Consider the following 21019-nt stretch of genomic DNA (forward strand, 5'->3'; position numbering starts at 1 on the left):
GCTCCAGCCTCCAACCACCACAAAGATGGAAGATGGAATGAATGTCTCTGCCTGAATCTGTCCCAGCTTATGTACTCTATTATAATTACATCATTGTAGGTGTTAATCTTATAGAATAGGTGTCAATCTTATAGAACTATATTAAATACTAAGTACATGGACTGAACTAGGGAACTATTAATCACCATGCTAAACCAGACAACCATTGTCTTATCAATTCCACTGAATTAACACCTTGTTGTAAGAATTTCTCCAGAATTTTGGCCCATTACAGAGGAATAGAGGGAAAATTTGGCAGGATATATTTGCACTCAACCCCACACCAGACATTGATCTTCCCTAGAGATCTCAGAGCTTCAAATAACAGAATTAAACCCAGGCTGTAAGAACACCAGCTTGGCAATGCTCTGAAATGAACAAGGTACAGCTGGAGGAGGGGAAGGATTTCTAAGTAGCAGCACTCCAATAAACCTCAGTCACTTAGGGCAAACCTACACTAGTAAACTGCAAATTGCTCAATGTAGTGAGGAAGCTGACACCTTTTGAGAGCCAACAATTAGTGAAAACATTAAACAGGGAAGGAATAAAAAACAATGAGCAAGATGAAAAGGACCTTGAGCTTAATAAACAGTTAAATCAATAGGAAAAACATTGACAGCAAAAAGAAATATGGATTCTAGACCTAGCAAATGAATTCAGACATATATGAATATTGGAAAATAAAGGAAAAGGACTCATCACCTGATGAGAAAGAAGACCTTATGGAATTTAAGGAAATGAAACCACATTCTGTTCCTGGGACATTTATAAAGAGAAATAAAAATGACAGCAGAATTTATGGCCTGAACAATAGAAATAACTAGCTGAAAAAAGCCTTGAATCTACAATGGCAAGTCTCATCAATGAAACAAAAGATATTCATATTGGAAAAGCAAATACACAGAAATAAAGGACATCCTAGAAGAAGAAAAGAAATGAATAATAAAATTAAAAGAAAATTTTTTCAAGAAAAACATGTTGATCTTTGAGATGATTAAATTGATGTATATTTTTTATTGATCCTATGTATAATTGATTCTGTCTTGTAACACGGTTCTTGTAATTCAATTCAGAATTCAGCTAGTCTATAATGGGTTAAGAAATTCAGTTCTTACTAATTATTCTTGCCTCAAGGAATTCTACTATCTTTGGGGGATGAAGGTGGTCACAAATGTTAGGTCTTATATCTTTAACACCATCAATCTATCCTTCAAGGAAGTCTAGTTTGCTATCTAAAGAAATCTGTCCTTCTATCTTTGGGCTTGCAGGGGGACTCAATGAACTTTCCCAAGTCACAGGGAGGGAAGCAGTGGGCCATTATTAGCCTCTTATTTCCAAGTTCCAACTAATTGTATTATTGCTCACACCTCAGCTATGTAATCAATCACGTTGTATCCAACTCCATAATGTCACCCACCCTGTTCTGTTCTTTATCCTGCAAGTCTTCAAAACCTATAAAAGGGTTTTATTCAGTCTTGGTTAGGAAGTGAGACAGCTATGACCTGTATTATTCCCAGGTTCATGCCCCATAAATGAAATGTTATCTTGCTTGGAGAAATGTGTCTCAAGTTTATCCTTTTGTTAAATTTCACTCGACATATCTTAAAAGACATGGTGTAATGCCAGAGAAACTGAGACAACATAGAGATTAGAGAGTTTTTAATATTTTATTTGGATTTCTGAGAGGGAGAGATTTTCTGGGACTAAAGGATCTATTTTGGTCCCAGGGCTGATGTCTAAAAGCATTCAGCATCAGCCTAGAATGTGAGGTTCCAATAAATTATATACGTGGCTCCAAGATGGGGAGAAAAAGGCAGGGAGTGGAGTCACAGAACACTTAAAGCGGTAATTTCCAGGGATGGACCATCAATCCAGTTCTGACAAGGTGATGGGTAAAGACCATAAATTCTGATAAACTGGAAGTGAAGAGGGGTAGACACTAGAGACATCAGAGACACTGGAACTTAAGAGATAGAGGATGCCCATTAGGTATCTGAGATAGGACATCTGGAGTTTTATCTTTTGGAATGCCAGAATGGCCAGATCTCTACAGCCCTAATTATCTCAGTCCTAATGGTCAGGAAAGGGGGGTTGCAATCAAGGAACTGAGGCAGAACAATTTAGGGAAACTGAGGCAGAACAATAAAAGGAAATTGTGGCATAACAATGGTTCAGAGATAACATGTTTCCCAGAAGAATATGACAAGTAAAAAATGTAAATACCCTAATACAAGAAAATTGTATAGGAAATATTATGAAAGATTCAATAAATTGTCTTCAGGGGGACAAAACGTAACCAAGAAAAAGATGTTCAAATACAAAGAAAAGTTAATTTGAACATCACAAGATTAACCTGAACCCACTAAAAGAGGGATCAGGATATATACTGAAGAACAATGGAGTTCTCAGGATGCAGCCCAGAGTGACCTACACTGTCAATCTGAGTTTAACAATACATGAGAAAAGATAAACATTCAATAATAGGAAGCATTCAAAATATTTGTGGGGGGGGGGAATCATCTGAAATGATGATTTGCCTCTGTAACACCCCCAAACAATAGGAAAAGAGGAATGAATGGTGTACAGCAAAGATAGCAAAAGACTGAGACAAAGAGACCAGTAAGAGACTTTTTTTCTAAATGAATACAAAGATTCAACTGAAAAGATAGACGTTAGATACTGAAAAAGATGCAGACAAACATTGAGGTATTGTGAATAGTCTTGAGAAATGTCACTCAGATGAATCAATCTTTTTTTCATGGTGGGAGTACATTACAAAATAGGAGGGTGAATAGATGGCAGGGATGAGTATAGTTTATGATATGCCAAATTCAGGGCTAGAAATGAAAGGAAGGATGATCCCTATAGTCTCAAATGCAGGGGAATAAAAAAAGGAGATGTTTCTATGGGTGAAGAGAGAACTTCTGTGATGGGAAATCATGTGCTGGTTGCTCTATGGGGATTTGGTACTTTAAAGAAACCACTCACGCTGGAGGGGGGGGGGGGGGGGAGGGGGAGAGGAGGGGGAGAGGACAAGGAGAGAGGGAGGTAGAGGAGGGAGGATGGACAAGATATATGGGGCAGTCCTACCAAATGGCAGGGTCCTCTCCTCTCTCTCCAGAGAAATGGCATTTTTCTGGGAGTAAAGCACACTGGAAAAGGGAATTCTGCAAAATAAGCTCTACAAAGGTGGTGGCTGCAACTGTTTAGAGTGAACAATCAAGAACAGGTAAGATTCTATGGAATGAAGAGAACACAGAAAAACTAGGTAGGTACAGGAGTCATGAATCCAAGGAGGATCTAAGATAGACAGAAAGAAAAAATGGATAATGAAGAGAATGAGAAAAATCATCTCCATGAAGAGGTACAAAAATAAAACAAAATAAAAAAATTAAGGAACAGGACAGGACTAGGTTAAAGACGAAGAAAGGAAAAGGGGATCTACTTGGTCAAAGGAAAAAAAAAAGAGTGGAAGAATTAAATGGACAGATAAAAGCAGTAAAGAAAAAGGAACTAATAAACAGAATTCCAAATAGGAAAGGTTATCAAATGGGATGGGGAACTGAATGTGAGGGAAAAGAGTCAATGAGAGATTATTCTAAAGTACCTGAAGATATTGGCTAAGATGATAGGAAAAGATAATGATAAATATAGCTACACCCAGAGAAGGAACACTAGGAAATGAGTGTGAACTGTGTGCATTTTTTGTTTTTCTTCCCAGGTTATTTTTACCTTCTGAATCCAATTCTTCTTGTGCAACAAGAGAACTGTTCAGTTCTGCACACATATATCACATCTAGGATATACTGTGACATATTTAACATGTATAAGACTGCCTGCCATCTAGGGGAGGGAATGGAGGGAGGAAAGGGAAAAGTTGGAACAAAATTGAGTGTAAGGGATAATGTTGTAAAAAAAAAAAAAAAAAAAATTACCCATGCATATGTTCTGTCAATAAAAAGTTATTAAAAAAAAAAAAAGATATCCAGTAGGCAGTTGGAGCTATGAGACTAGAAATAGAGAGAGGTTAGGGTTAATTAAGCAGATTTAATCCATCAACTCTTTCATCATTTAAATTAGATTTGGTGTTAATGGGATTCTCTCGGGAAAAAAAGTATATTGAGAAGAATGTTAAAAGGGCTGAAACTCTGAATAGGTGCACTGGAATCAGACAACTGAGCACTTAAGGCTAATTACCTATTGGACAATATTCTATTAGCCTATGCTTGGCAAAATGGCCTTTCTCACTATTCTGTGCTGGCTCGCTCTTTTGGTGTATACAGATAATCATAGCAGGAATTAGGGGGTGGAGTAAGACAAGCCAGAGTCACTTTGAAGCAGAAAGAGTTCTCTCTTTTTTTTTTTTTTTTTTTTTTTAAATTTTTTTATTTAATAATTACATTATATTTACACTCATTTCTGTTCCGATTTTTTTTCCCCTCCCTCCCTCCACCCCCTCCCCTAGATGGCAAGCAGTCCTTTATATGTTGGATATGTTGCAGTATATCCTAGATACAATATATGTTTGCAGAACCGAACAGTTCTCTTGTTGCGTAGGGAGAATTGGATTCAGAAGGTATAAATAATCCGGGAAGAGAAACAAAAATGCAGATAGTTCACATTCGTTTCCCAGTGTTCTTTCTTTGGGTGTAGCTGCTTTTGTCCGTCATTTATCAATTGAAACTCAGGTCTCTTTGTCAAAGAAATCCACTTCCATCAAAATATGTCCTCATACAATATCGTTGTCGAAGTGTATAATGATCTCCTGGTTCTGCTCATTTCACTTAGCATCAGTTCATGTAGGTCTCTCCAAGCCTCTCTGCATTCATCCTGCTGGTCATTTCTTACAGAACAATAATATTCCATAACATTCATATACCACAATTTACCCAGCCATTCTCCAATTGATGGGCATCCATTCATTTTCCAGTTTCTAGCCACTACAAACAGGGCTGCTACAAACATTTTGGCACATACAGGTCCCTTTCCCTTCTTTAGTATTTCTTTGGGATATAAGCCCAATAGAAACACTGCTGGATCAAAGGATATGCACATTTTGATAATTTTTTGGGCATAATTCCAGATTGCTCTCCAGAATGGTTGGATTCGTTCACAACTCCACCAACAATGCATTAGTGTCCCAGTTTTCCCGCATCCCCTCCAACATTCATCATTATTTTTTCCTGTCATCTTAGCCAAGAAAGAGTTCTCGAGAAGGGAGGTCAGTAGGTGGAGAGCTTGTGGCAGTTTCGTCCATCTCCTTTACTTCTCCCCCCAAGATCAAGGACTTTTGCTGATCCCAACTGACTCTGGCTGATCCTGAGATCAACAGGGAGCTAACCCGGACTTCACAAAGAATAATATTAGAAACTTTATAAAAAGTGTTGGAAATGAAATTAAACCCCATACAAGCTGGATGTGATAAAAGGCTCTATTGCCTTTAGGTTTTTCACTTGCAAATATAAAGCCCTAGCTTAAAATGTTTTAGAACTTACATATGCTTTGAGACAATATGATATAATTGAAAGTGACATTTTTATTTAAATAAATATTATAAATTCACTGTCATCAACAACAACAACAAAAAAAGATAATGATAAATGTTGGAGGAGAAATGAGAAAACTAGGACATTAATACATCCTGGAGAGCAATATGGAATTATGCCTAAAGGGCTATTAAACTGTGCATACTCTTTGACCTAGCAGTTTCTTTCCTGGGTCTGTATCCCAAAGAATAAATAAAAGAGGAAAAATATATAAAATATATAAAAGAAGGAAAAGGACCCATATGTACAAAAATGTTTGTGGCAACTCTTTTTGTAGTGGCAAGGAACTGGAAACTTAGTGAATGCCCATCAGTTGGAGAATGGCCGAATAGGAATGTTATGGAATATTATTATTCTATAAGAAACGATCAGCAGGATGATTTCAGAGAGATCTGAAGAGACTTGCATATGCCAAGTGAAAAGAACATTGTACACTGCAACAACAAGATTATGTAAGGATCAACTGTGGTGGACACAGCTCTTTCCAAGAAAGGAGGTAATTTGGACCAGTTCCAATGGTCTGGTGATGCTAGTCTGATTTTTCTTGCACAAAACAAGAAATATGGAAATATGTTTAAAAAGATTATATATGTTTAAGCTATGATTGACTGTTGTCTTGGGGAAGAGGGAGATAAGACAAGAAGGAAAAAAATTTAGAACACAGAAAATTATTTTTACATGTATTTGGAAAAATAAAATACATTGAGGAAAACATATAAAATACATTAAAAATAATTTTAAAGAATGAAGAAAATTAAAAAAAAAAAACCAGACATACAAAGAACAAAACTTAGAGAATAGGACAAAATATATTAATCAAGTGAATCCAAAAAAGCAGGAGTTGCAACCATACTTATAAGGCAATAACATTCAAAAAATAAATAAGTAACATATATGAAAAAAATCAGACAATAAACCAGTGTCAGTAATAAACTTATACATTCCAAATGCCTTAGTATATCCAAATCCAGAAAGGAACTACTAAATGAGCTACAAGAAGACAGAAAATAACACCAAATTGATAGAAGACTTCAATGGCTTTTCTCAGTCTTAAATCTATCAGAAGACCAGATAGAGATCTTAAATATAACTACATCTCAGAAAAGGAAATAAATCTAGCTGTAAAAGAACTACCAAAGGAAAAAAACTCTTGTTTCATATGGATTCAGAGAAGTCAATCAAACTTTTGAAGAATAATTAATGCCCATAATTCACAGTTCTCAAAAACAGAGAAAGAAAGCACTATTGGAATCCTTTTATAAGACAAATATACTAATATCTAAATTAGGGAAGAATAAAACAAGAAAACTATAGGTCTCACTAATGAACAATGACTCAAAAATTTAAAACAAAATCCTGTTAAACAAACTAAAGCAACTTATGAAAAAATCATCCATTATGACCAAATGGAGATTTATACTAAGAACATAAGTACAATTCAGCATCAGAAAAACAAAAACAATAAACTTAATTAAAAACCAAAGCCCCAATTATCTTTTTGCATCCCAAGCATTTGGCATAGTGCCCGGAACGGAGTTGTTCAGTTTTTTCCAGTCATGCCTGACTCTTTATGACCCCATACATGTCTCTCCATGAGGTTTCTTGCAAAAATACTGCAGAGCTTTGCCATTACTCTCTCTCTAGTGGCAAACATAGGTTAAGTGACTAGGCCAAGGTCATTTGGAGAAAGTTTCCAAAGAACATAACAGGCACTTAATAAATGTTTAATGACTGAAATTGTAAAGGGATAAACAAAAAGATGGGGAGGGATAATAAGATTGGTAGATTAAGGGAAGCAATAGTCAGAAGTAAAACAGGACAGGGGACAGGGTAACACTGCAGCAAACTCCCCACTGCTGGAGGCCTTCAAGCAGAACCTAAGAGATATAGGGAATAGGAATTCTTGCTCTTTCATAGGTTAGACTGAAAATCTTCTGGAATCCCTTCAAACTCTAATGACATTTCAGTCCTACGAAAGATACCAATGGGAGGTGACAACCTGATAATTGAAAGTCTTGGGAGTTGGAGGAATGTGCTTATTAACCTTTAACCAGGATGAAATGAAACACTTTGGCTCAGGAAAAATCAAGTGTGCCAATTCTAGTTTTAATAGCTTTAGTGTCTTAATAGATGCTTAAAAAAAAAAAAAAAAAAAAAAAAAAAAGGAGAGGGAGGAAAGGGAGGAAAGGGAGGAAAGGGAAGGGGAAGGAGGAGGGGGGGGAGAGAAAGAGAGAGAAAGAGTGTTAGTCAACAATTCAACAATTATACATGGCTGAAGACAAGTTTCCCTTCCATTTCCTCTTTGTAATGGGAATGGGGACAGGGAAGGAAAAAGAATTGTAAAGGAGAAACTCTAGGATACTGAAAAAGAGGATTTGGAGATTCACTAGTCAGTCCAAGGTTAAGTCAGATGAGAAAGAATCTTGTATGTGGCCATATAAATTGTATCAACTGATATAACCAACAGATATATCTGTGAAGTTAGGGGGAAAGCATGTTATTTGCTACAATGACTTTCTTTTCCTTAGATCCATTTAGCTAGAATTAAGTATCTCAATGAAAACAATAAAAGAAAAGGATTTTAAAATTTTTTTTACAGTTACTATCCTCCAAAGACAGTAACTAACCATCATAATTGGACCCTAACATGACAGTCAAAGATGTAATTAACAGGGAAGCAGAAGTAGAACCAAAGAGAAAAAAGAGAAAAACAATCAGAACAGAATACAAGGATGAATGGATGGACAGACACACACAAAGATATACGTAAGCACATAAAGACATAATGTTTATATTTATATATGAGATTCATGCTGGAGGTGATAATTGTGAACAAATGAGTGAGGAAAATTACAGGCCTCATTACTAAGAAATGACAACTTTAGATCATTAGTATCTATTCTCTTAATTATAAACTCTTTTATGGGAATCATATACAGATGAAATAAGGACATCTTCAATGAGAATACTAATATAGAACAAGTAGACTTTTAACAACAGATCGCATTATTACCATTTCACAACTGACTGAAAAATCTATTATTAAACATATTATTGCAATTAACTCTTTGGTTATGAATGAGTATTTGATTCAGCAGATTTGTTATCTCTATAACAACTGCATATAGTTAATTTGGCCCTCATCAAAAAACTATTAAGCAGTGGGGCCAGGACTTAAATTTAAATGTTGTAACTCCAAATCCAGCCCCCTTCTTTCCCTGTCATATGGATGTTACAATTATTTTCATAATAGTCTTTTTGAAGCTTATGCTTATCATGAGAAGTATGAAATGATGTGACCAAATAAATGTTTTACAAAGCAACATTACTTATCTTTGAAAGTATTCATGGTGAAACCAACTTCATCAATAATTCTTTTGTATTTCTCTAAATGAGAATCTATGAGCCCTCTTAACATAATTTGTGTCAAAGTTTCCATTTCAAATAAGAGGTTCTCTCATGTATGTAGCCAGTAGATAACTACCAAGGAAAACAATATTTCATTTAGATAAAAAGGAATCAAAAGGCCCAAGCAACTGGTAAATGATAAATATATATATATATATATATAAAAGATATTTCTCCTCAAATGAAAAAGTGCTACACATCTTACTATAATTTAAGACAAGGGGTATCAAATAAAGTGATCAGAATTTTAGCCAGGGCTCAGAAGCTAAATCCCATTCTCTGATTCTATTCAAGGGTCTACCAGGTGTCCTCAAACTACGGTCCTGGGCCAGATGCAGCAACTCAGGATGATTATCCCCCTCACCCAGGGCTATGAAGTTTCTTTATTTAAAGCCCACAAAACAAAGTTTTTGTTTTTTCTCTCATCTGGCCCTCCAACAGTCTGAGGGACAGTGAACTGGCCCCCTATTTAAAAAGTTTGAGGACCCCTGGCAGAAGAATAGACAAATAAGAGTGGCTCAGAACCTGAGTTGTGTTAAACCTAAAAAGTTAAGGGAAAACCTGAAAACTTTTAAAAACATGATTTTTGTTTTGCTAGAAATCACAAACCAGAAGAGAGTTATGCTCACTCCCGGAGTATTCATTAAGCATACAGCCCTATCTGGTTTCTACCATCCTCCTTTTTGTCCCTTTGTTGCCTAAATATCCTTAATTTTCCTGTAAGTCATCACTATATATACACATACACACACACACACATACATACACACACACATATAATGTTTCATCAAAACTTAAAAGTTTTGTACACTCACCTATGGTATAGGTGATCCAAATACCATTAAATTTATTGCACAGCTAAGTTGTTACCACCTTTTATACTACTGTCTGATTCTTTCATTCAGGTAGATCTTTTAACCCTCTCCTGGTATCAGCAGTAACACAAAATGCTTGGCATATTTGCATAGGCTCTGAATCTTCCTCCTAGTTCTGGGCAGGTCATTTCATACAGGGATCACTTTTTTAATAAGAACTACTCATTTGAGACCTACAAACTGTCTCTCATCACCTCAAAGATAAATGCAAACAAGGAATAACTTTTCCACTATATCCAATTTAGTTTAATCTCCCCTTACCCTTACCCTATGAGACTTTATATAATGGAAAATGTGAGATTTGAGGATTTAACTCTAGGCACTGAGTTATAATATCACCAGCTAGTTTCTTTTATCCTACAAATTCCTAAGAGGTCATTCAAGCATTAGGCTAACTAGAAGATTTCAAGTCATTTTGTCATAGTAACCATTCCTAAATAGATTTTGTTTTCCTGTATTTTTTTTTTCTTTCCCTTGGCCTCCCTCCCTCTCTCTGTCTCCTCTCCCCTTCCCTCCCCTCCCTCGCCTCCCACCCACATCTGTCTCTCTGTCTCTGTCTCTCTCTCTCTCTCTCTCTCTCACACACACACACACACACACACACACACACACACACACACACACACACACACACACACTCCCCTTCTTCCCCAATACCTAAATAACACTGTATCTCGTCAAGGAAGAATAAATTTCACTCAGATTGACAGCTACTTCTGGATACTATACCTAGGGAATTTTATAACTATAGCTCCTTAATCCCCACTGATTGATACCCAATATTTACTCCTTTTAAGTTTGAGAAAATTCTGATTCAGTTAAGGCAATGATTATTTAAAAAAAAAAAAAAAACAACTCAAAGTTTTTCAAGGAGAGGAGAAGGTAAATGCAATGAGTTCACTATGATGTTTTATTAATATGTAAAAACAGGTATGCACATCACACCTCTCAGATTGGCTAAGATGACAGGAAAAAATAAATATTGGAGGGGAAGTGGGAAAAATGGGACACTAATTCATTGTTGGTGGAGTTGTGAACTGATCCCAACCATTCTGGAGAGAATTTGGAATTATGCCAAAAGGGTTATCAAACTGTGCATACCCTTTGATCTAGCAGTGTTTCTACTGTTGACTATATCCCAAAGAGATCATAAAAAGGGAAAGGGGCCCCACATGAGCAAAAATGTTTGTAGTACCCTTTGATAAGGAACTGGAAACTGAGAGGATACTGATCAATAGGGAAACTGAATAAGTTATATGAATGTAATAGACTATTACTGTTCTAGAAGAAATAATAAGCAGACTGATTTCAGAAAAATCTCTAAGACTCACTTTTCCTCATTTTGAATGAAAGGATAAAACATTCTTCTGTAAAGCAGGGAGAAATACTTTATTTCATTTTAAAGTGAAAATGTCACCTACTCTCATAGATTAATTAATACTCATCTTAAAGCTTTTCAGGGATTCCTACTAGAAACTTAAAACACATGTTTTCATACTTATAAATGTAAATTATTAGCTCCTGCTGGAATTTGCCATGTGAACATAAGAAAATTAGTTGATATACAGCTCTAATTTATTGATAAGATGCTCCTTGCCTGTGTTAAGCTTTTTTTTTTTTTAAAAGAGATAGTGTTAGATCCCCCAAAGTGAAGTTCTTTGAGGAATTATAACTTCTGATGAGAATGTCTTAACTAAAATATTAAAGCACAAAATAAATATGCTATAAACTATATCCATTTTGACTTTTTACTTGCTAAGACTTTACTAATCTCAATTTTTAAAAAAATGCAGATTTTAAAAATATGTGTGTATGACTAAGAAAATTAATTTTATATATCAACATAGAGGATACAACTATCTATTGACAAATTCTAAAAGCACAGTTGATGGATAAATTGGTAGCTACATATGCCAGAAGTCAAATCAGAGTATAAAATATTTAGACAAATATTCGTATTATACTAAAGAACTAGATTAAAAGGTCTGAAAATTTATGTGAGCAAATTAACAGGTAACAATAATTATATAGCACTAAGATTTGTAAACAAAAATAATGGCCAAAATACATTATAGAGACCAAGGCAATCCAAATATCATAAAATAGTTAAAATAAACATGGCACTCTTGAAGAAGGGTGGAAAAGTAAAACTTCTACATACAAAAAAAAAAAAAAAAGAAAGAAATTAAGCATAAAATCAAGGACCATGTAAAATGGTTCTAGAATATAACACAAATTATTATGAAACAGAATCTTAGCTTAGCCTGAGCTGATATTGACAGTTCTACTCTTTATCTATCAAATGATTTCAATTTTTTTTCTTTCCCCCATCCACACCATCCACATAAGAGATGAACAGCAGCTCAAGTCTGTACACTTGGTGCTATTCTTTATGCTTTCCTAGATGTGCTAAATTAAAAGTACATTGGGCAAATTCAATTAAAAGAGTAGACCCAAGAGTTATGAATAAGTAAGTTCAACTTTGAGAAAGGAATGTAGTTGATTTTTCTGAATCCAGTGCTTTCACCATTTCTTAAAGGACAATAGTATACCATCACAATTATATGTCACAACTTATTTTGTCTTTTCCCCAATTCATGGACATTTCTTTCGTTTCCAATTCTTTGTCACAACAAAGAGATGCTATCAATTTTCTCATATATATAGGTCCTTTTTCTTTCATCTTTTTGGGGTCCAGACTTTAGTAGTGGTATTGTGGGGTCAAAGGAGTTCTTGAACTTCTTGAAAAAAATTTCTTGAAAAAGCAGTTTATATATATGGTGCCTCTACTTCCTTTCCTTTCAATAAATTCTAAGCCCTCTGCTTACCTCATTATTCAATCAAAACTACTCTTGCCAAAGATTTGTCTCAACTGACAGTGCTTAGCTATCTAAGTCAGTTATCAGGCATGTATAAATGAGATAATGTATGTATAGAACTATGCAAACATTAAGATGCTGTGAATGTCAGATATAATTCTGAGGTTATACGTGTGTACCAATAATAGGTATGCACCTACTAACATGAAGTCAGGGTACCTCTTAAAATAAAGCTGATAAGATCACTACAACAACTTCTAATGGAATAATCAATTTTCTTCTCATCCAAGGACCCTACCACAAATGTTTATTTAGGATATCCAAAAAAGTGTTTGTTTCTTTTTAAATGAACAAATGCCAACAAACTAAAATGTTGGGTATCAAAAGAAAACGAGTGAAATAAAAACAAGTACTCTTTATCCACAGCCTCAGAAAAAAAGGACCAAGATTAGAATGGGTCTAAAATGCCATTTGCTCAATTTATCTCCAAGTCAAATTTCCTAAGGCAAAGAATTTTGGCTTTAGCAACAGCAAAATCTGTGATGATTGAACATTTTGCCTGCTACCAACTTTATTGATTTTTGCACCCATATTTATAACTTTCTATTCGGTTTCCTTCACTCTCATATGTTCAGTTTTTTTTTTTTAAATTCCATAAATACTAAGCAGAACTTTTCAGTGTGTTTAAAATGTTCAGAAGGATCATGGATCTGGAGTAAAAGACCTTAGATCTTTTAGGGAGGCTAACTGACTCACTTCAGGTCATTCAGGTAATAAGTGAAAGTTACCATCAGAACCATCCAAGTCATCTTACTCCAGGGCTAGGGATTTTCCCACTATCCCACACTTGGAGCAAATCAATACAAAGTTCTAAAATGGTTATAAAAGTACTTATGAGAGAAAAAATGGATAAAATGTCAATCCAACAATGTTGAAAACAATCAGATAATTGTCAAAATTACCGAATAACACTCCATAAGTTTCAGAAGCTATTTGTTAAGGCACGTTGCAATTATCATAATTTTAATTTTCCAATAAAAAAAAACAGAAAATTGCTTAGTACCGAAATCAAGTAACACAGTGTTCCATTTACAGAATGTATTACTTCATAATACAACTGTCACCAAGTCAGTGAATAAGATTTATAATCTAAATTTATCCTATTAAATGTTCAGACAGCAGAATTAATCAGGAAGAGATTAAATTTAAAGTTCACAAACAAAAAGAATAACAACTTTATTCCTCCTATAGGCTTAAAAGCAAGGCAATAACTGCATGATATTTTAAAAGTGGTCAAAACCACTACGCGGCATCTTAACACGATCCTCCCTTCCTTTAAATGATCCTTTTTCTCTCTTCTGAGCCTCATAAACTAACCATAAACAAACAAGTTTAGACTCTCTCGGGTCCAATGAGCCTCTTACCCAGAGCTATTAATTAAAGTCAGAATAGTCTCAGCCGTCCCCTAGGACACAGGGGCTCCGGGCTGCACTAGGCGCAGTAGCGGACTGACAGCGCTCCGAGACGGGCCCACCCCCACCTCCGGCTCTATCTGGGCTGCTGGGCAACCTGCCCGGCCGCGGCCAAGAAGTCGAATTATCCGCTTCTTCCGACCGCACGGCCCGGCTTCCCTCCCGGACCTCGCAGTGGGGCCGCGGCTAAGCGTAGGAGTCAGGAACCGGCCGGGCCAGTGAGCCGGCAGCCTCGGGGGCGCGCGCCCTCCAGCCCCCCACCCCATTCCGCTTCAGGTGGCGCTCACTGCTGGGCGCACACTGCCTCAGCTCTAGGCCCCCTGGGCGTTCGCGCTCCCTCGGGGCCCTAGACCCTCGAGCCCGAATAGCCGCGGGGGCGCGCTCTACTCACCGGTCCGCTCTCCTGGGCTCCGTGACGCTCGAGCGCCCAACGCCCGGGCAGGGAACCGCAACCGCCGCTCTAACGGACTCGCTGGCAGCCCAGGCCGGCCCCCTCCCCCTTTCCTCAGCCCACCCCGGGGCGCACTCAAACCTCCCTCCCCCGCTGTGATCGAGGAAGACACCTCTCCCAGACCGTCGGGTCCCTTCGGCGGCTCCCGATCCCGAGCCGGGCTCCTCTTCCGACTCCGCCGCTCGCCTCTGGGCCCGCCGCCCCGTCCCCTCTTCAGCAGCCGGGCCGGGCTCACGCACCTGTGCTCGGGGTGGGGGCCCCTCGGTTGCGGCGCTTGGGCTGTCCGGCCGGCGGCCACTGGGTGGTTAGCCCACCGCAAAACCAAAGTCGCCGCCGGCCACTTCACAGCGTCTGCCAACGGCGCATGCGCAAGGAGCGGCACGAGGCGACTCACACTGGGCTCGCGCCCCTCGGGGCTCAGCGGTGATGGGGGAGGGGCCGCCTTGGGCAGCCGGGCCCCGTCGGGCTTCCTTGCGCACGCGCGGCCCTTCCGCGCGCGCCCCCCGGTATTCCCTCGGTCCTCGAGTCCCTCGTGCTGCAGCTTTGCTGACAGGTGCGTGTCAAAGATTGGGCGATACCGGACGTGTGCCCCCACCTCTTTAATGGAGACACCCTCGGGCAGCTAGGCTCCGTGGGCCCGCGTGGACAGACGCCAAAAAACATCTAGACTTTGGGGGAGCCTTTGCTAACTAGGAAAGTCGACTTGAATCTTTCACTTCAGAGCAGTTATACGGGGGCAAATACCTCCGAACGCGAGTCTTAGGCACGAGAATTCGAGTTGTCAGATGTGTGCGGGGTTCCCGCCCCTCCCCCAGCTGGGTCTCCAGGTATCTGGGAAAGCACCTGCGCAAGCCCCGGGTTGCTGAGCGTAGGGCATCGCGCGGCCTTGAGCGCATAGTCCTTGTGGGCTGCGGCAGGACCCGGGAGTGTATTAGCGCCCGCGTTGCAAAGGTTTGCGCGGCGGTCACTTCGCGCTTAGCGCAGTGGAAAGTGTGCGGGGGACCCTGGGGCAAGGGCTGCTGAAGCGTTTTTCGGTTGACTTGATTTCTCCTGACGTTAGTTTCTTCCTCTGTCCAGTGCCGGAGGGAGGAACGTGACCCCCACTCTCAGCTTCAGCGCTCAGTGCAGGTTGTTTCTTTTCTTTTTTTTTTTTTCCATCAAGCTTTGTGTAGGTAGCCTCTTTATGAACGTCTCCCTATGTGAAGCTCAGCCCCGCCTGAGGAAGGGAACTTGGGCGGCCAGCGAGGCCGGGGGTTCACGCACGGGTATCTGAGGATGGGAATATTTAGCCGTGGACTCAGCTTTCAAGTAGTGTAAGTGTACTTAGTGTGGAAGGAGTTGTCCACAGCCAGCTAGGCAGGAAGAAACCCGGACAGGACTGGAGACGCCCAAGTCCAGGCTCTTTGCCCCCGTGCCAGGCTGCTTTTTTGTTCGGCTTAGTTCCAGACTTACTGATATAAATTGTCAGACAAGGACCTTTATGGGTGATAGGAGAAAAAGTTTTGAACAATGAGAGCTCTCCAAAAGTGGAATGGATGGCCTCAGGAAATAGCGGGTTCCCTCATTGAAAATATGAAAGCAAAAGTTTGTGTATTGCGGAGAGGAATTTTTTTCAGGTAAGGTTTGAGCTGAGTGGCACCTGAAATTTCCTGATTGTACATAACTCATCCAATGCTTTTTGGTGTTATGTTCCCCCCGTTATGTGACTGTGCCAGTCCTTGAGATTTCTTAGCAAAGATCCTGGAGTAAGTTGGCCATTTCCTTCTCCAGGGGATGGAGGCAAAGAGGTTAAGTGATGTGCCCAGAGTAAAGCAGCTAGTGTCTATCCACCAACTGCCTCTTACATACAAATGAAGTCAGGAAAACCTAGGTTTAGATTCTACTTCCCAGAGCATGTTGGCTCTGAGACCTTTCAGTGTTCTAGGCCAGAGACAGGCTACATGTGGCCTATAACACTGCCAAATACAACCCAGACCAGATGAAAATGTGAGAAATATTTAACCAAATAAAAATACAATAACACAATGTTTTTCATTTTAAAACTAAATCAATATGCAGTTCACAAGAATCCTTAGGAATGGTTTAGTGGTCCTCTTTTTGACTTTGACACTTCTAGGCTAAAACTTTTAGGCTAAATTTCAAGGTACCCAACAGCTGTTCTCTTAAGCAGGAATTTTGAAATCACAGTTCTCATTCCCATTCCAATCCCATATGTCAAGAATGATGGATGACAAGTAGACACCCAGTTCACTTGTATCCTGTCAACTTTAGGAGAAATGGATGAAAGACCTCTAAAACATTGAGTTGGATATCTGTGTCAAATTTTTGGAGAGGTTTGTATGATTGTGATCTGAACTGTTGAATCATTAAGATTATATATACATTTGGTTACTTAGTTTATTCTCACCATCAACAAATATTCACATTTTACAGGTAAAACATCTCAGCAAATGGGCTAAATCAGGTTGAGACTGACCAATAAACCTCAAGCCTGTCAGTGAATTAGATACTCCAAACATTTGAAGACTTCTTCTGATGGAATGGGCATTGAGGGTGGCTGAAGCAGGTGCGGTGGAATGTTTAGAGTTTGGTCAGACATTGAGGATGCTGAGGTCATTCACTTCATCCCAGGCCATCATCATCCTGACTTTTGTCTGGCCAATAGGCTTTGGTAACTCAGGAAGAGGGAATGAGGCTGATGGGAGCAAGAGAGGTTGTACAGCTCAATCTCACATATCCAATTCATGCACGAGTCACAAGACATCATCCAATGATATCACGGTCCTCTTAGAAAACAAAAGATAACAGCATATAATGCTGGTTGCTTTCCACCATAAAATGCAGTTTACAGCAGCATGTATTATGTGAACAAGAGATCCTCAGGACAGGTGGTGATTTGCACAGCTGGAAGGAGTATCCTCATGAGATTCCCAGACGCATCAAAATGTCATAAAATATTAGTGTTAGGAACATAAATCAAAGATTATTTTATCCAATCTCTTTGATTTATAGGATTAGAAGAGCTAAGTATCTTATTCAAGGTTACTTGATTAGTAGAACCCTTCAATGTGATGGACTGGGGGAATATTTAGTAAGAAAAAAAGGAAAATTAGGACTTTGGTGGCAAATATGAACATTTGTTCTTGGCTCTGCAGGGTAAGCCCAGAAATAATGGGTGGAAGCTGCAAAGATTCATCTATACACTTAAAGGTGAGGAACAATTTACTAGCTAGAGCTTTGCAAAATGGGAATGACTGTCTCAGGAATGGTGGGTCTGCTACCTTGCTTGCAGTCTCCAAATGAAGGCTATGCATTTACTAGTAGATGATGTGATACACAGAGTACTCCAAAAATCATAGCAAAGTTTTAAGCTTAGAATTGCACTAAGACTTTTGGGACAATTCATTTAAATAGGCATCTGAAGTTCAAGTGAGATTCTGTGATTCCAACCTCAAAGATAAAAGGGGTGCAGTGATTAGTCATGAGAGAAAATAAGGAAAAAGCAGACATAATAATACATAAGAAGCAGAGTATGGGATGGGACAGGATGTTCCAGGTGTGGACCAAGGAATTGGAATCGGGAATTGTCCTAATATAAGATTCCTTCTCCCTCTTCAAAACAAAACAATTTGGCGAAACTGGTACAACAAAACATGTATTACCTGCCTTGAAGGATTGTAAAGCATTCTGTTGCATAAATATGAACACATTTTATTTCAAAAATTAAAATGAATTGTATGCATAATGTGTTTTCTGTAATTGTAAGTTACCTTCAACTGATAGCCCACTGTATAACAGATTGCCACTTAAGTCATGACTTTTGTCAAAATATGCGTTTTTCTTTCATGGAGTATCTGCTTTTGTGAGCAATAAACTTTTTATGAGAAGCTCCCAATTGCAAGAATCCTATTTGACTCATTATTGTGTGTCAGCCAATTCAAAAATAATGATTGTTTAAAGGGAAAAGCAACAGAGGTTTTTGCTGCCGCATATCATGTGATTGCTATTGTTTTATCTTGTCACCTATTAAAAGGATTTAAGTTTGTCTTGGTGGCCATTTATGTTGAATGTTTTCATTTATATAGGAAAGATTTATTATTTATTGTATATTCTCTGCTGGAATCTTTTCTGATTTTTTAATTTTGTTCCCATGTTTTGAAATATCTAAATTAAAAAGGAATTCATTGTGAAAGAAACTAAAAATATATAATTGCTATTATGTTTTTAATAATTTTTATTAGTCCTTACTAGAATTTGGAAAGGGACACATTCAGACTTTGCCATACATATATTTGCATGAAACTACCTAATTATATAAACTTTTCATTTGATTGTAGCACATTCCTGCTAAATTGTTATTTATAAACATCCTTTAAATATTGAATCATCAGAACATTCAGATTCTCACACTGGGGAAATACTCATACACATATATACACACATAGACTCCATGCATATAGGCATCTATGTGTTCCTCAGCAAAATATGAGAACTTTGGGTTTTAAACTTATTCTGCTGAACTAAACTTAAATGTGTACACTTAAGACATTTATTCAATCGTTCCAGTCATGTCTATTTGCGACTCCTTTTAGAGTTTTCTTGACAAAGAATTGAGTGATTTGCCCGTTTCTTTCTCCAGTTCATTTCACATGTGAGGAACAGAGGGAAACAGGGTGTTTGAAGCCAGATTTGTTGGCTTGCTGCCCACACTAAGACACAGACACAACACAAATTTCACAGAATGAAGATAACACGCTCTACTCTTGAAGCTAATGTAACACCATGCTTTTAAGGTACGTTTGTTCATCCACTACACTTTTAAGGTATGTTTGTTCATAATGTAAAGGGAGACTGATCAATGAAGACCCAGTATGTTTGAATTCCACCTCCCAGGAGACAACTACAGAACGTGTACAGATATTCCTACCTGGGTCCAGTCCAACACAGGGAACTTTGGGAAACCTGTTTCTAGCCATCATGATTGAGGAGCTGCTACTGTGTGCTGTGACATAATCTCCTGAGAAGCTAGGACTGATGACTCAGGGAGGGTTGAGCCAGAAATGTATATAAAGTTTGTATATTGTATATAAATATAAATATATATATATATATATATATATATATATTATCTGCAAATATATATACAAAAATATATATTCTGTATACAACAGAATAGTTGTGAGATGGGTAGATATACAAAAATATATATTCTGTATACAACAGAATAGTTGTGAGATGGGTAGAGCCAAGCCCAACTACCCTATTTCTCACATATGCAAATATATCACCTGTTTCTTTTGAGTACATTCTGTCCAGATCTTACACAAATAAGTATTCTGAGAAGCCATAGCTCAGGTAACCAAGAAATCTGTCAGGCAGTAGCATCTCCTTCAGTGGTAGTAATTGATGACAAGAAATGGAAGTAGGAAAAATAGTATGTTGTGTGATAGAAATATTATGGATTCAAAAAAGGTATTGATCTAGAGACAGGCAGGAAGCCACATGAAGACTCCAAAAGTGGAGAAAAGGAATGCCAGGGACAGGAAATCTTGAGATCTTAATCAGCTCCATGGGCTCTTTATTATTTAACTAAATTTATTTTAAGATTGGGTCCACTCTTCCCTCAGACCTTGTTTTGGGAGTGGAGGAAGCAGTATTGTGTTTCTACTATTCTTTCTATACCTTCTTAGTAAATTAGTCATTCAGTAGTGTCCAAGTCTTTGTGAAACTAAGGATCATAACATGTTAATACTGTCCATGGGGTTTTCTTAGTAAAGATATTGGAGGGGGTTTGCCATTTCCTTGTCCAATAAATTATATAAGATCAATTGATTTGCCCAGTCACACAGCTAGTGTCTAAGGCTAGATTTGAACTCAGATCTTCCTGATGCCAAGCTTAAGGATCTATACACTGAGCCACCTAGCTGCTTTCTCTTATTAAGTATTTTTATAAATACTAATAGAATTCTCTTGGATGTCAGAGAATTGGATGAGGAATTATAGGGTTATATCCAATTGGTATAAGAAACCACAAATCCTCAGGGTTACTCCTGGAGTTCTTAGCATAATGCCTGTCACATTATGGATGCTTAGTAAATGTTTGTGGAATGAATGAGAGAGTAAAAGCAAGTAGTGGTAATTAACAGCAGTCTTGTCAAAGCAGAAATTGCACAAAGCATGTGTTTCAGAAACTGATTTTATAGTGGAATTCTCTCCTCAATCAAGAGGTCAGAAACTGATTTTATAGTGGAATTCTCCCCTCAATCAAGAGGTAAGCCTTCTGGAAAGAACCCAGAGGACCGCTGTTGTCCCTCTCCACCTACCTGAAGTCACGTACTTGGAATTCTTCTGGGAGCAAAAGATAACATAGAGCTCAGGAGGTACCTAAATCATGCACTGCTAATTAGGT

The 21019-nt window shown here is 38.2% G+C and overlaps 1 protein-coding gene across 2 annotated transcripts in view; it reads right to left on the reverse strand.

Annotated features, from left to right (window-relative positions):
• The window catches only part of CLGN (calmegin), a 70231-nt gene extending 55198 nt beyond the window's left edge, over positions 1-15033 (reverse strand). The window contains exon 1 of one of the 2 annotated variants that reach the window (XM_051964885.1): positions 14850-15033. The gene's annotated coding sequence lies outside the window, so the exon portion shown is untranslated. Of the gene's footprint in view, positions 1-14550; positions 14659-14849 lie in introns of those variants that run through there. The other variant, XM_051964886.1, reaches the window with a different exon arrangement.
• Positions 15034-21019: the final 5986 nt, after the last annotated feature.

This window comes from Antechinus flavipes, chromosome 6 (genome assembly GCF_016432865.1).
Source record: "Antechinus flavipes isolate AdamAnt ecotype Samford, QLD, Australia chromosome 6, AdamAnt_v2, whole genome shotgun sequence".
In the NCBI taxonomy this organism is placed as follows: Eukaryota; Metazoa; Chordata; class Mammalia; order Dasyuromorphia; family Dasyuridae; genus Antechinus; species Antechinus flavipes.